The following is a 12,009-nucleotide window of genomic DNA, read 5'->3' as shown; positions in this document are numbered from 1 at the left end:
CTCAAACAGTCGTCTGGGACGAGACAAAGGAAAGAGCTTTTAGCGCCCTAAAGAGTGCCCTAACAAGCCAGCCTGTGCTACGATCGCCAGACTATACAAAAGGGTTCATTGTTCAGTGCGATGCTAGTGAGCGAGGCATGGGCGTTGTACTGTGCCAACGGGAAAATGGAGAAGTAGAACACCCCGTCCTGTATGCTAGTCGTAAGCTGACCAGTCGTGAGCAGGCGTATAGCGCCACCGAGAAAGAGTGTGCGTGTCTCGTGTGGGCCGTTCAGAAATTGTCATGCTATCTAGCCGGCTCGAGGTTTATCATTGAGACGGATCACTGCCCTCTCCAATGGCTGCAGACCATCTCTTCCAAAAATGGCCGCCTCCTGCGCTGGAGCCTCGCTTTACAACAATATTCCTTTGAGGTGCGTTACAAAAAGGGGAGTCTCAACGGTAACGCCGATGGCTTAAGTCGAAGCCCCTAACGTAGGAATCAGCCTCAAAATTGTTGGTTACTGATGTTTTTCTTCCTGAGGCAGGATTTTTTTTAACATATTGCTTTTGTTTAGTGTTTCAAAGTGATGATATGCTTTCTAGTGCAATTTTTCAATTTGTGGACGCGTTCTGAGTGATGCTAGACTACTGTAAGGAACTAGGCAGTGGTATAAAAAGGGGAAAGAGCCTGGCAGGGCTTAGTGAGGGTTGTGCCGTGCTTGCTGACTGAGCGGTTGAGTTTCAGCGTAGTTCTAACGCTTGCCGGGAACGAGAACAAAAATGTGAACTCTCCCGAAGTCACTTTGCAGTGTCCCGTGCGAACCTGAACTAGAGAACGAGGCCTTCTCTGTGCGCTGCGCTCGAGAAACGTCGAGGGACGCCCAACTTCGGTTATGAGCATCATCGAGCGACTTCCCTCCGGACAGCGGATGCAGTCCCCTGTCCATCGGGATCTCCTTCCCCCGGCGGGGCGGTCTGTTGCGTTTCGCCTGCGACACGTGGTTTTGCCGGCGCGACTGCGGCGGGGCGGCAGACATTTTGGCCCGATCGTCATCGCCGCAACACTCATCGCCAGGTGTTTCCAGGCGCGACTGCGGCGATGCGACCGCATAGGGATCATCCTCGCATTCCAGTCATTGTGCCCGAAACAGGCGATGCCAAAGCAGGGACCATCCTCTCATTCCAGTCATTGTGCCCGAAACAGGCGATGCCAAAGCAGGGACCATCCTCTCATTCCAGTCATTGTGCCCGAAACAGGCGATGCCAAAGCAGGGACCATCCTCTCATTACAGTCATTGTGCCCGACCGGCAGCGCTACAACAGGGTGCTACGAGATCGTGCTCGACAGGGTGCTACGAGATCGTGCTCGTCATGGTGCTACGGCATCGCTACGACAGTGTGCGTCACCATTAGCCCATTGTACATTCACGTGCTCGTCTTTTGAGGGGTTCCTTCTTGCCCTCAACTGCGAGAGTATAAAAACAGCTGCCCCCGGACGCAAAAAGAGAGGGCTCCGATTTCTTCTGTTGAGTGAAGTGCTCTTCCGTCTCTCTACTTCGGTCAAACCTGACCGCCAACTCTTTGCGATGTTAAAATAAACAAGTTGTTTCGTTGTTACCAGTCGACTCATGCTTTGCCGGGACCTTCGGATGCTTCCAGTTGTACCCCAGGCCGCCAGGCCAACGCTACCCTTGGGGCTTGCGACCCAGGTACAACCACGGGCGTCAGCGCCGAGTTCCCAACAGATCGTACCAGCGGTGCGATCCAAACATCTGGTGGCAGCGGTGGGATCGCGACAACGGAGGCCAGCAGCGAAGAGATGCAGTTGACTGTATGCTGAGCAGCTCATCGACGATCCGGGAGCAGTGCAACGAGCCCTGTGTGACGACTGGTTGCCTGCAGCGGAACGACTGCGCGGAATTCCTGCCTGCGAGGTTTGGTGAGTGCGGGACTTTCTTCTTCTGAGCTTTGCCAGGCTTTTGTTAGTGTCAGAAACAGAGCTGGTAATTGTGGTTGTCGTTGCTGCCGGGTTAGTTTGCGGCAAGACAATAGTAAGCAGTAGAGAAAGCAGCATTCAGAGCAGCCATGGATTTGAAGTCGTTGCGCAAACCGAAATTGTTGGAGCTTGCAAGAGAGTTGGGTCTGGATGTCTCAGACAAACTAAGAAAACCTGAACTGCTAAAGGCTATTCTTGAGTTAGAGGCTGAGGATGACGAGCTGTCGGAATGCCTTGAGACTATTGAGGAGAGGTCAAAAAGACAGGAGCGCGAACTTAAAGAACAGAAAGAAAAAGAAGAGCGTGAACTTAAAGAACAGAAAGAAAAAGAAGAGCGCGAACACGCTTTGGAAATGAAGCGTCTCGAGGTAGAGATGGAACGCGCTCGTAATGGAAGTCAGGCACACGGTGCAGGAGAACGAGTATTGTTCAAAATGACTGACCTGATGCGGCCGTTTAAGCTTGGAGAGGACATTGGTTTGTTCCTGGTTAACTTTGAGCGAACGTGCGAGAAGCAGGGGTTCTCTCGGGAAACGTGGCCACAGCGCTTGCTCACTTTGTTACCCGGCGAGGCGGCCGACGTAGTCGCTCGCTTGGATAGAGAGGAGGCAGAGGATTTCGACAAAGTAAAATCGAGTCTGCTAAAAAAGTACCGGCTGTCTGCGGAGGCGTTCCGTCGGAAGTTTCGGGAAAATGAGAAAGGCAAAAGTGAGTCATATACAGAGTTTGCGTATAGGCTTATGTCGAACATGCAGGAGTGGCTCAAAGAAGAGAAAGCGTTTGGTGACCACGATAAAGTTCTGCAGTGCTTCGGGCTAGAACAGTTTTATAGTCGGTTACCGGAGAACGTGCGATACTGGGTCTTGGATAGGCCAGACGTTTGTACGGTGGCTAAAGCCGCTGAGCTAGCCGAGGAGTTTGTGACGCGTCGGGCTCGCGGAGCTAAGGATGGTCAAAAGGGTGAATTTGGCTCGAAGTTCGAGAGGCCGAAGTTCACACCCATGAGAGCAAAGGGGAACACGCGTAGTGCGGATGCGAGTGGAAGCAGTGCGACCGAACCTAAGGAGACGGCGGCAGCCGAAGCCGAACGCAGAAAGCGGTTCGAGATGAGGCGAGCGGGCGTTTGTTATACGTGCCAGAAGCCGGGTCACTTTTCGGCGCAGTGTCCGGAAACAACACCAAAAGTTGTGTTTTTTTCAATAGGCAGCACTGACGAGAACATGAAGCTTCTCGAGCCTTACATGCGAGACCTCCTCGTGAACGGGAAAGAGTGCCGAGTGCTTCGCGATTCCGCAGCTACGATGGATGTAGTTCACCCATCTTACGTAGAACCCCATATGTTCACGGGCGAGTGCGCGTGGATCAAGCAAGCCGTGGAAGCTCATAGCGTGTGTCTGCCAGTAGCAAAGGTGCTTATTGAAGGACCTTTCGGAGCGCTTGAGACAGAGGCGGCAGTGTCATCTATGCTGCCACCCCAGTACCCGTACCTATTTTCAAACAGGTCCGATCACCTCCTGCGCGAGAAGGGGCTTTTGTTTGGTGAAGCTAGTGTTCAGGCCTTAACCAGATCGAAGGTTCGGGAGCTCGCTGCAAAGGCGGTAGTTGCGGGGCCGACGTTATCAAACAACGAAAAAGGGTCAGAGGCGCAGCAAGCTGATATTCCGAGCACGCCCGAACTGAATAAACTTGAGTCTGTAACGTTAAAGGCGCCAGATACTGGAGAGGAAACGCCCGACACGGGAAAGTTAGAAGAGCTATCTACTGATTTGCTCATCGCGCCTACGTCAGACGGACTTGATAGGTTGCTAAAAGTCAGCCGGTCGGCTTTGATAGCCGAGCAAAAAAAGGATGGTAGCCTAGAAAACATACGCTGCAATGTCAAAGAAGGTATCGCCAGGAAAACTGCGCGTTTTGTGGAAAGAGGTGGAGTCCTGTACCGGAAGTATCTAGACCGCAGAGGAGTGGAGTTCGATCAGCTGGTCGTGCCTCAATGCTATCGTCAGGATCTGTTGCGCTTGTCGCATGGGGGTTCGTGGTCCGGACACCTAGGAGTTAAGAAAACTAAGGACCGTCTCTTGCAAGAGTACTATTGGCCAGGGTGTTTTCGGGACGCAGACCATTTCGTGAGGACATGTGACACTTGTCAGCGGGTGGGCAAACCAGGGGACAAATCGAGGGCGCCGTTGAAATTGGTACCTATCATTACGGAGCCTTTTAGACGGCTCGTTATTGATACTGTGGGACCTCTGCCGGTAACAGCCACGGGGTACAGACACATTTTGACTGTGATCTGCCCAGCGACAAAGTTCCCTGAAGCAGTGCCGCTTAAAGAACTCAGCTCAGTTGAGATAGTTAATGCACTACTGTCCATATTTGCGCGAGTTGGTTTTCCTGCAGAAATTCAATCAGATCAGGGCACAGTGTTTACTAGCGCTTTGACGACAACTTTTCTCGAAAGGTGTGGGGTAAAGCTGCTACACAGCTCAGTGTACCACCCACAGTCGAATTCCGTTGAGAAGCTCCACTCCGTCATGAAGCGCGTGTTGAGAGCGTTGTGTTTTGAACATCGAACTGACTGGGAGCTGTGTTTGCCTGGGGTGATGTTTGCGTTAAGAACCGCGCCGCATGCGGCTACGGGGTTTTCGCCAGCTGAACTGGTGTACGGTCGCTCGCTTCGATCTCCGCTTCGCATGCTTCGAGAATCGTGGGAAGGTAGGGGCGACGACCCAGTCGTGGTGGAGTACGTGCTTAAGCTCCTCGAACGCTTAAGAAGGGCACAGGAGTTGTCAGGTGAAGCAATGACAAAGGCCCAGCAGAGGGCCAAGGTTTATTATGATCGGACAGCCAGGGCCCGTCGTTTTGAGGTTGGCGATGAGGTCATGATATTGCGCACATCGCTAAACAACAAACTAGACGTGCAGTGGGAGGGCCCAGCACGAATTGTTCAGAAACTGTCGGACGTTAACTACGTGGTAAGTCTGCCAGGAAAGCGGAAAGCACAGCAAGTTTACCACTGTAATCTGCTCAAACCTTATAGACAAAGGGAGGCAGTGGTGTGCATGATGATAAACGTTCCTGAAGAGCTTCCGGTCGAGCTTCCAGGATTAGGCTCAGTGACGAACAGGGAAGACACCGGTCAAGTCATTAGTGACCTTATCAGTAAAGCACCGCTGTCGCCCGAGCAGAAAACCGAACTACACCAGCTATTACAAGAGTTTCAAGGTCTGTTCTCTGAGAGGCCTGGTAGGACTTCTGTACTTACTCATGATATAGAACTTACCTCCCCAGAGCCAGTACGATCCAAGGCGTATCGGGTGTCACCCCGCCAGAGCGATATTATGGAGGCTGAGGTAAAGAAAATGCTACAGCTCGGTGTTATTGAGGCAGGTGAGAGTGATTATACCTCCCCTTTGATTTTAGTTGAGGTACCGGGCAAGGAACCTCGTCCTTGCGTCGACTACCGCAGGCTTAATTCCATCACTAAGGATCAAATTTATCCGATCCCTAACATCGAGGAGCGCCTTGAGAAAGTTAGTAGCGCTCAGTTTATTTCCACCCTAGATCTTGTCAGGGGTTATTGGCAGGTTCCACTTACAGAAGAGGCTAGTAGGTATGCGGCGTTCATTTCACCAATGGGAACATTCCGTCCTAAAGTGTTGAGTTTTGGTTTGAAGAACGCGCCATACTGTTTTTCAAGTCTCATGGATAAAGTGTTGCGGGGACAGCAAGAATTCGCTTTACCGTATCTAGACGACGTAGCGATATTCTCCGCATCCTGGTCTGAGCATATGGCACACTTGCGGGCAGTGCTAACCCGCCTGCGCGAAGCGGGCTTGACAGTCAAGGCTCCTAAGTGCCAGTTAGCACAGGCCGAGGTTGTCTACCTCGGTCACGTGATTGGTCAGGGTCGTCGCCGCCCCTCTGAAATAAAAGTGGCCGCTGTGCGAGACTTTCCGCAACCGCGCACAAAGACCGATATTCGGTCGTTCTTGGGTGTCGCCGGCTACTATCAGAGGTACATCCCTAGGTACTCTGATATCGCGGCTCCCCTGACGGATGCTCTAAGAAAGACAGAGCCTCAAACAGTCGTCTGGGACGAGACAAAGGAAAGAGCTTTTAGCGCCCTAAAGAGTGCCCTAACAAGCCAGCCTGTGCTACGATCGCCAGACTATACAAAAGGGTTCATTGTTCAGTGCGATGCTAGTGAGCGAGGCATGGGCGTTGTACTGTGCCAACGGGAAAATGGAGAAGTAGAACACCCCGTCCTGTATGCTAGTCGTAAGCTGACCAGTCGTGAGCAGGCGTATAGCGCCACCGAGAAAGAGTGTGCGTGTCTCGTGTGGGCCGTTCAGAAATTGTCATGCTATCTAGCCGGCTCGAGGTTTATCATTGAGACGGATCACTGCCCTCTCCAATGGCTGCAGACCATCTCTTCCAAAAATGGCCGCCTCCTGCGCTGGAGCCTCGCTTTACAACAATATTCCTTTGAGGTGCGTTACAAAAAGGGGAGTCTCAACGGTAACGCCGATGGCTTAAGTCGAAGCCCCTAACGTAGGAATCAGCCTCAAAATTGTTGGTTACTGATGTTTTTCTTCCTGAGGCAGGATTTTTTTTAACATATTGCTTTTGTTTAGTGTTTCAAAGTGATGATATGCTTTCTAGTGCAATTTTTCAATTTGTGGACGCGTTCTGAGTGATGCTAGACTACTGTAAGGAACTAGGCAGTGGTATAAAAAGGGGAAAGAGCCTGGCAGGGCTTAGTGAGGGTTGTGCCGTGCTTGCTGACTGAGCGGTTGAGTTTCAGCGTAGTTCTAACGCTTGCCGGGAACGAGAACAAAAATGTGAACTCTCCCGAAGTCACTTTGCAGTGTCCCGTGCGAACCTGAACTAGAGAACGAGGCCTTCTCTGTGCGCTGCGCTCGAGAAACGTCGAGGGACGCCCAACTTCGGTTATGAGCATCATCGAGCGACTTCCCTCCGGACAGCGGATGCAGTCCCCTGTCCATCGGGATCTCCTTCCCCCGGCGGGGCGGTCTGTTGCGTTTCGCCTGCGACACGTGGTTTTGCCGGCGCGACTGCGGCGGGGCGGCAGACATTTTGGCCCGATCGTCATCGCCGCAACACTCATCGCCAGGTGTTTCCAGGCGCGACTGCGGCGATGCGACCGCATAGGGATCATCCTCGCATTCCAGTCATTGTGCCCGAAACAGGCGATGCCAAAGCAGGGACCATCCTCTCATTCCAGTCATTGTGCCCGAAACAGGCGATGCCAAAGCAGGGACCATCCTCTCATTCCAGTCATTGTGCCCGAAACAGGCGATGCCAAAGCAGGGACCATCCTCTCATTACAGTCATTGTGCCCGACCGGCAGCGCTACAACAGGGTGCTACGAGATCGTGCTCGACAGGGTGCTACGAGATCGTGCTCGTCATGGTGCTTAGGCATCGCTACGACAGTGTGCGTCACCATTAGCCCATTGTACATTCACGTGCTCGTCTTTTGAGGGGTTCCTTCTTGCCCTCAACTGCGAGAGTATAAAAACAGCTGCCCCCGGACGCAAAAAGAGAGGGCTCCGATTTCTTCTGTTGAGTGAAGTGCTCTTCCGTCTCTCTACTTCGGTCAAACCTGACCGCCAACTCTTTGCGATGTTAAAATAAACAAGTTGTTTCGTTGTTACCAGTCGACTCATGCTTTGCCGGGACCTTCGGATGCTTCCAGTTGTACCCCAGGCCGCCAGGCCAACGCTACCCTTGGGGCTTGCGACCCAGGTACAACCACGGGCGTCAGCGCCGAGTTCCCAACAGATCGTACCAGCGGTGCGATCCAAACAGTGCTTTCTGTTGCGACTATAATTTCGGTGCAATTAATCACGATACACGACCGGTGACACCTGCTCCTGCGTAATATATTGGAGCAAAGGACAGCGTTCTTGAGATATTTCATTGGCCGTTGCATATGTACAACAATGTAAACAAGGTTCTTGAATGACAAAGTTTCATCAACATATTTGTCCTCAACTTGCTCATTTCATGGCCTTTACATTTTTGATATCAGCGGCATGCACTGCTTTGCTGGTTTCGAACTGATATAGTTCTAAAGTTCATGTGATATTTTCTTTACTTATTAAATAGACAAACAAATATCTCAAAAATATATCAGCATCTTTGGCAGTGACAATACAGTATGTATTTGATCCATGAATTCATGTATTTGATCCCTCGACAAATTGTTTAAGAGGAAGCTTTAGCTCGGGCCCAGTTCCGACGCGGTCTATTCAAATACATGTAAAACGCAGAAACGCTTTTCCGAGTAACCTCTGGATCGCTTTTAATGAAATTTGTTGCATTTGAGAGAGAAAGTTAAATTCGAGTGTCTGTTGGAAAGGGAATTTTGATTTATGGTCTGAATTTTGTTTAAAATATCTTGAAAAACTTGAAATTTCGAAAAAAGTTGAAGCACGACGTTTACAAATTAATTGCTCTGCATCAAGAACAGATATTGCGGTTCTGTAAACGGCATCTGTTAAAACACTCAAAGCGGAGAAATTTGATACGTCAATTCGTATCTTACGTGAATTTGTTACGTTGTGCACAAGGATTCTGCAAAAACCGTATTTCCATAATATCAATTTTTTAGAATAATGTATAACAATATAATTTTGTCCGCTATTGATATACTATTAGATGCAATTCACAGAATTTTGATATCATTTTTCGTTATTGTGTTACAGTTTCAAACTTCATAGTTTAGCTTTCTGAAAATTTGCGATTTATGCCAATTTTTAATAAAGAAGTGGCTGCCTAAATAAAAAATCCAAAACGAAAAATCACTAGAATTTAAGTTTTTCTTATAATTGCAAGAAACCTCGTCAAATTTGGTGCAGTGGTTGCCGAGAAAAACAAATTCTCCTTCTACATGTATTTAGATACGAACACCCGAGCTAAAGCTTCCTCTTAAAGAGGAGGCCGAGCTGCAAAGTGAGCCCCCTCCCCCCCCCCCCCCCGAACGAAATTTCTGGCTACGCCACTGGCTGCTGCCCATTGTCTGGCGTCTTCAAAGGCCCCTGAAAAGGCACCGCAAGGCATCTCCTTCCAGGAAATCCCCCTGCTTCAGTCGAACCGTGAAGGCGTTGGCGATTTCACTAACAATAGCTGATCGCGTTTAGTCATGCGGCGCCGAGGGGGTGTCGACGCGGCACCTCGCGGCCCCTACGAAACGAGTCACCGCGGCAGGTGTTGAAGGCTTCATGGTATCTTCGGGGAAGCTCGCCACGCTCGCAGCTGCAGCTGGCTGCGAAAACTTGCATGTTGCCACCTCGTCAGGCCATTCCTAACAACTCCTAGGTAAGCGCTGAGATTTAAAATGGATGGCATTAACAGTCATTAAACAAGCATTAAACAGTCCGCAGTCGAGATAAGCATGCGACATTTAGTGTATTAGTGCAATGTACTACTTCTCGAGCACAACTTTCTTTGTCTATGAAGGGAAAGCTACAGAGCCAAAGCGCGCACAAGTGAGAGCGCTTCTGAAGAGAGTCCCACGTTTTAATCCACGTTTGTTTAGGCTGGGGAAACGGAAACATAAACACCTTATTAGCAACAGTCAAATAGGACGGAATTCACCACTGAGTGTGAAGGTTTACTAATTTTGCGGCTTTTCTCTTCCGCGTCTGGGGAAACGCGAAACCGTCGCACATGGAACCTGCGTCAATTCAGCGTCTGTTCCGAGCAACCGAAAGCACTGTCAAAGGTATTGGTCAAACACTGCCGGACTACTTGGCATGATAACAGATATTCAGCAGCCACGTGCCCGTAGCTTTCCCTTCACTGCCACAGAAAGTTGTCCGCGAGTATAGAAGCCCTTTTTAGTTCATTGTAGCATTGGTAAAAAAAAAAAGACCGGAAGAGATTGATATCACCGGATTCGCAACAAGCATATATAACGGTACAAGGTGGTTGCAGTAAACCCCCGCGAAGTCACTGTAAAAACCGGAAAAAAAAATCGAGATAAGCGGAGTTTGGAGATAAGTGAAATCACGAAAACAGAAGCCTTCTGCCGCGCATAGACCGCATGGAGCCTTTCCAAAACACCGTTCGTAATAACTTCGGACACTAGAGAGTTTTAGTTTAGGGGACGCAAGCGGCTTGCGTACGCAAGAACTAAGGTCCACGGTACTGCGCATGCGCAGTACCGTCGCCCCTAGTTCTTGCGTACGCAAGCCGCTTGCGTCCCCTAAACTAAAGCTCTCCTCTTACGCGTGCATCGGAACCGGAGACCTCGCGGCGTCTGCGGGCAACGGCGTTACTTTAGCACTGTGCCAAGACAGCATGCTTGGGCACAGAGTCAAGACGATCGATCCTAATGACACATTTGAAGCCAGTCATCCGAGCATAACAATTTTTCGGACATACAGAAAGCATCGTAACGAATTCTGGGCAAGTTATACTTCGAAAACCGAAATTATAATACAGAAGAGCGCAATTGCCAAGCTTTAGCAGACGCCCACAAATGACAAGGCATTTACGCCTCGCCGTCGTACAAGCCTGAAGTGAGCGTCTCACTGAAACGCTATGTGATTGCATGCTGGCTTCTTTTAAACGCAGCGCGTGTACTGATCGCGCCTTGTCAGGATTGGGGGCTCAATCCCATCGCTCGTGATCCGTTGTCAAGATTGGAGTCCGGCATGAATTCGAAGGTAGCTGGCCCATGCCGTCGTCCAACTTATCCACGCTGAGGACGTTGATGAAGGGAAGGACTGCTTCTCATTGAGAACGAGGAATACGGGTTTATTTACAGTATTTACACGCAGTTGCCTCGTTATATTCGACGTCAACTGTATTTTAATACCGTTCATTCGCGACTGCATTACTGCCTGCTTGTCTGGGGCACCACTACTAGGTCTAACATGGAAAGCCTCCATCGATTACAGAAAAAAAGTGTGCGCTTTATTGAAAATCTACCACAACGTGAATCAACATCTGTATATTGTTCGCAGAATCGCATCCTGGACATTGAATCACTATACAAACTGCGACTATCAGAGTTTGCATATTCAGATTTCAAAATTGATCCACAACTTTTCTCTTTGAGGTATACCAAACATGAATCCCACTACGAGTTTAGGAGAACCAACTTCACCAAGTTTAAATGCAGGACGAATTACGGGACACAACTGATAAATTGGCAAATTCCTAATGTGTTAAACCTTTATCCTGCTCTGATAGACTTTATGGAAAAATGTTGCTCTTTGCCTGCTTTCCGAAGCCAGGCAAAGAGATTTTTCTTAAATCGTGTATAAACCAGTTAGAAATTTGTTTCCTTTGTTCTTTTTTGTCAAGTGAACATATTTGTCATGTGAACATTTTTTTTTGTCGTATGGGAGATGCAGTTAGGATTCCTTGCTTTGTTTTTTCTTTTCTTGGTCAAGTGAACATGTTTGTAGGTAATTAATTAGATTGATTTGAATGTACAGTGTATGTATATTGCTGTATGTGAATTGTTATAATCTTCCCGTAACAAACAAAAATTGTACTTCGCAACTTACCATGTCGAAACTGTGCCTGCGTGAATTCAGGGTGTCTAGGGCCTAGTCAGGTGACCACGTGTGTCACCTTTAGCCCTCTTCACCCGGACAACTGTATATTGTCTAAATTTCAATAAAGTCAAAGTCAAAGTTCATCAGTCTTGCATGACTGCGAGAGAAAGTACGTCAGTCTAACACGACTGCTTGAGAGAGTGTCTCAGTCCAACATGACTGCTTAAGAAAAGTCTGTCGAGCATCCGCACAACAGCAGTTTTTAAACACTCGGTCCTCCCGCAATACAAGGCGACGCGAACGTTCGTTTAGTCATCGCAAACTAGCCGCCTCTCCGCAGGACGGTTTACACACACACATGCACACACACACACGTGTTCACAGTCCGAAACCGACACTACACGAATTTCGTAGAACTCGGAGCCTTCCGGGTAGCGCGTTGTCTTGCGTCTTGGTCGGTGCGTGGGAAGGAGCCTCCGTCGGCGTTCCCGCGGGA

This window comes from Dermacentor variabilis, chromosome 1 (genome assembly GCF_050947875.1).
Source record: "Dermacentor variabilis isolate Ectoservices chromosome 1, ASM5094787v1, whole genome shotgun sequence".
Lineage (NCBI taxonomy): Eukaryota > Metazoa > Arthropoda > Arachnida > Ixodida > Ixodidae > Dermacentor > Dermacentor variabilis.
This window is presented reverse-complemented; position numbering follows the sequence as displayed.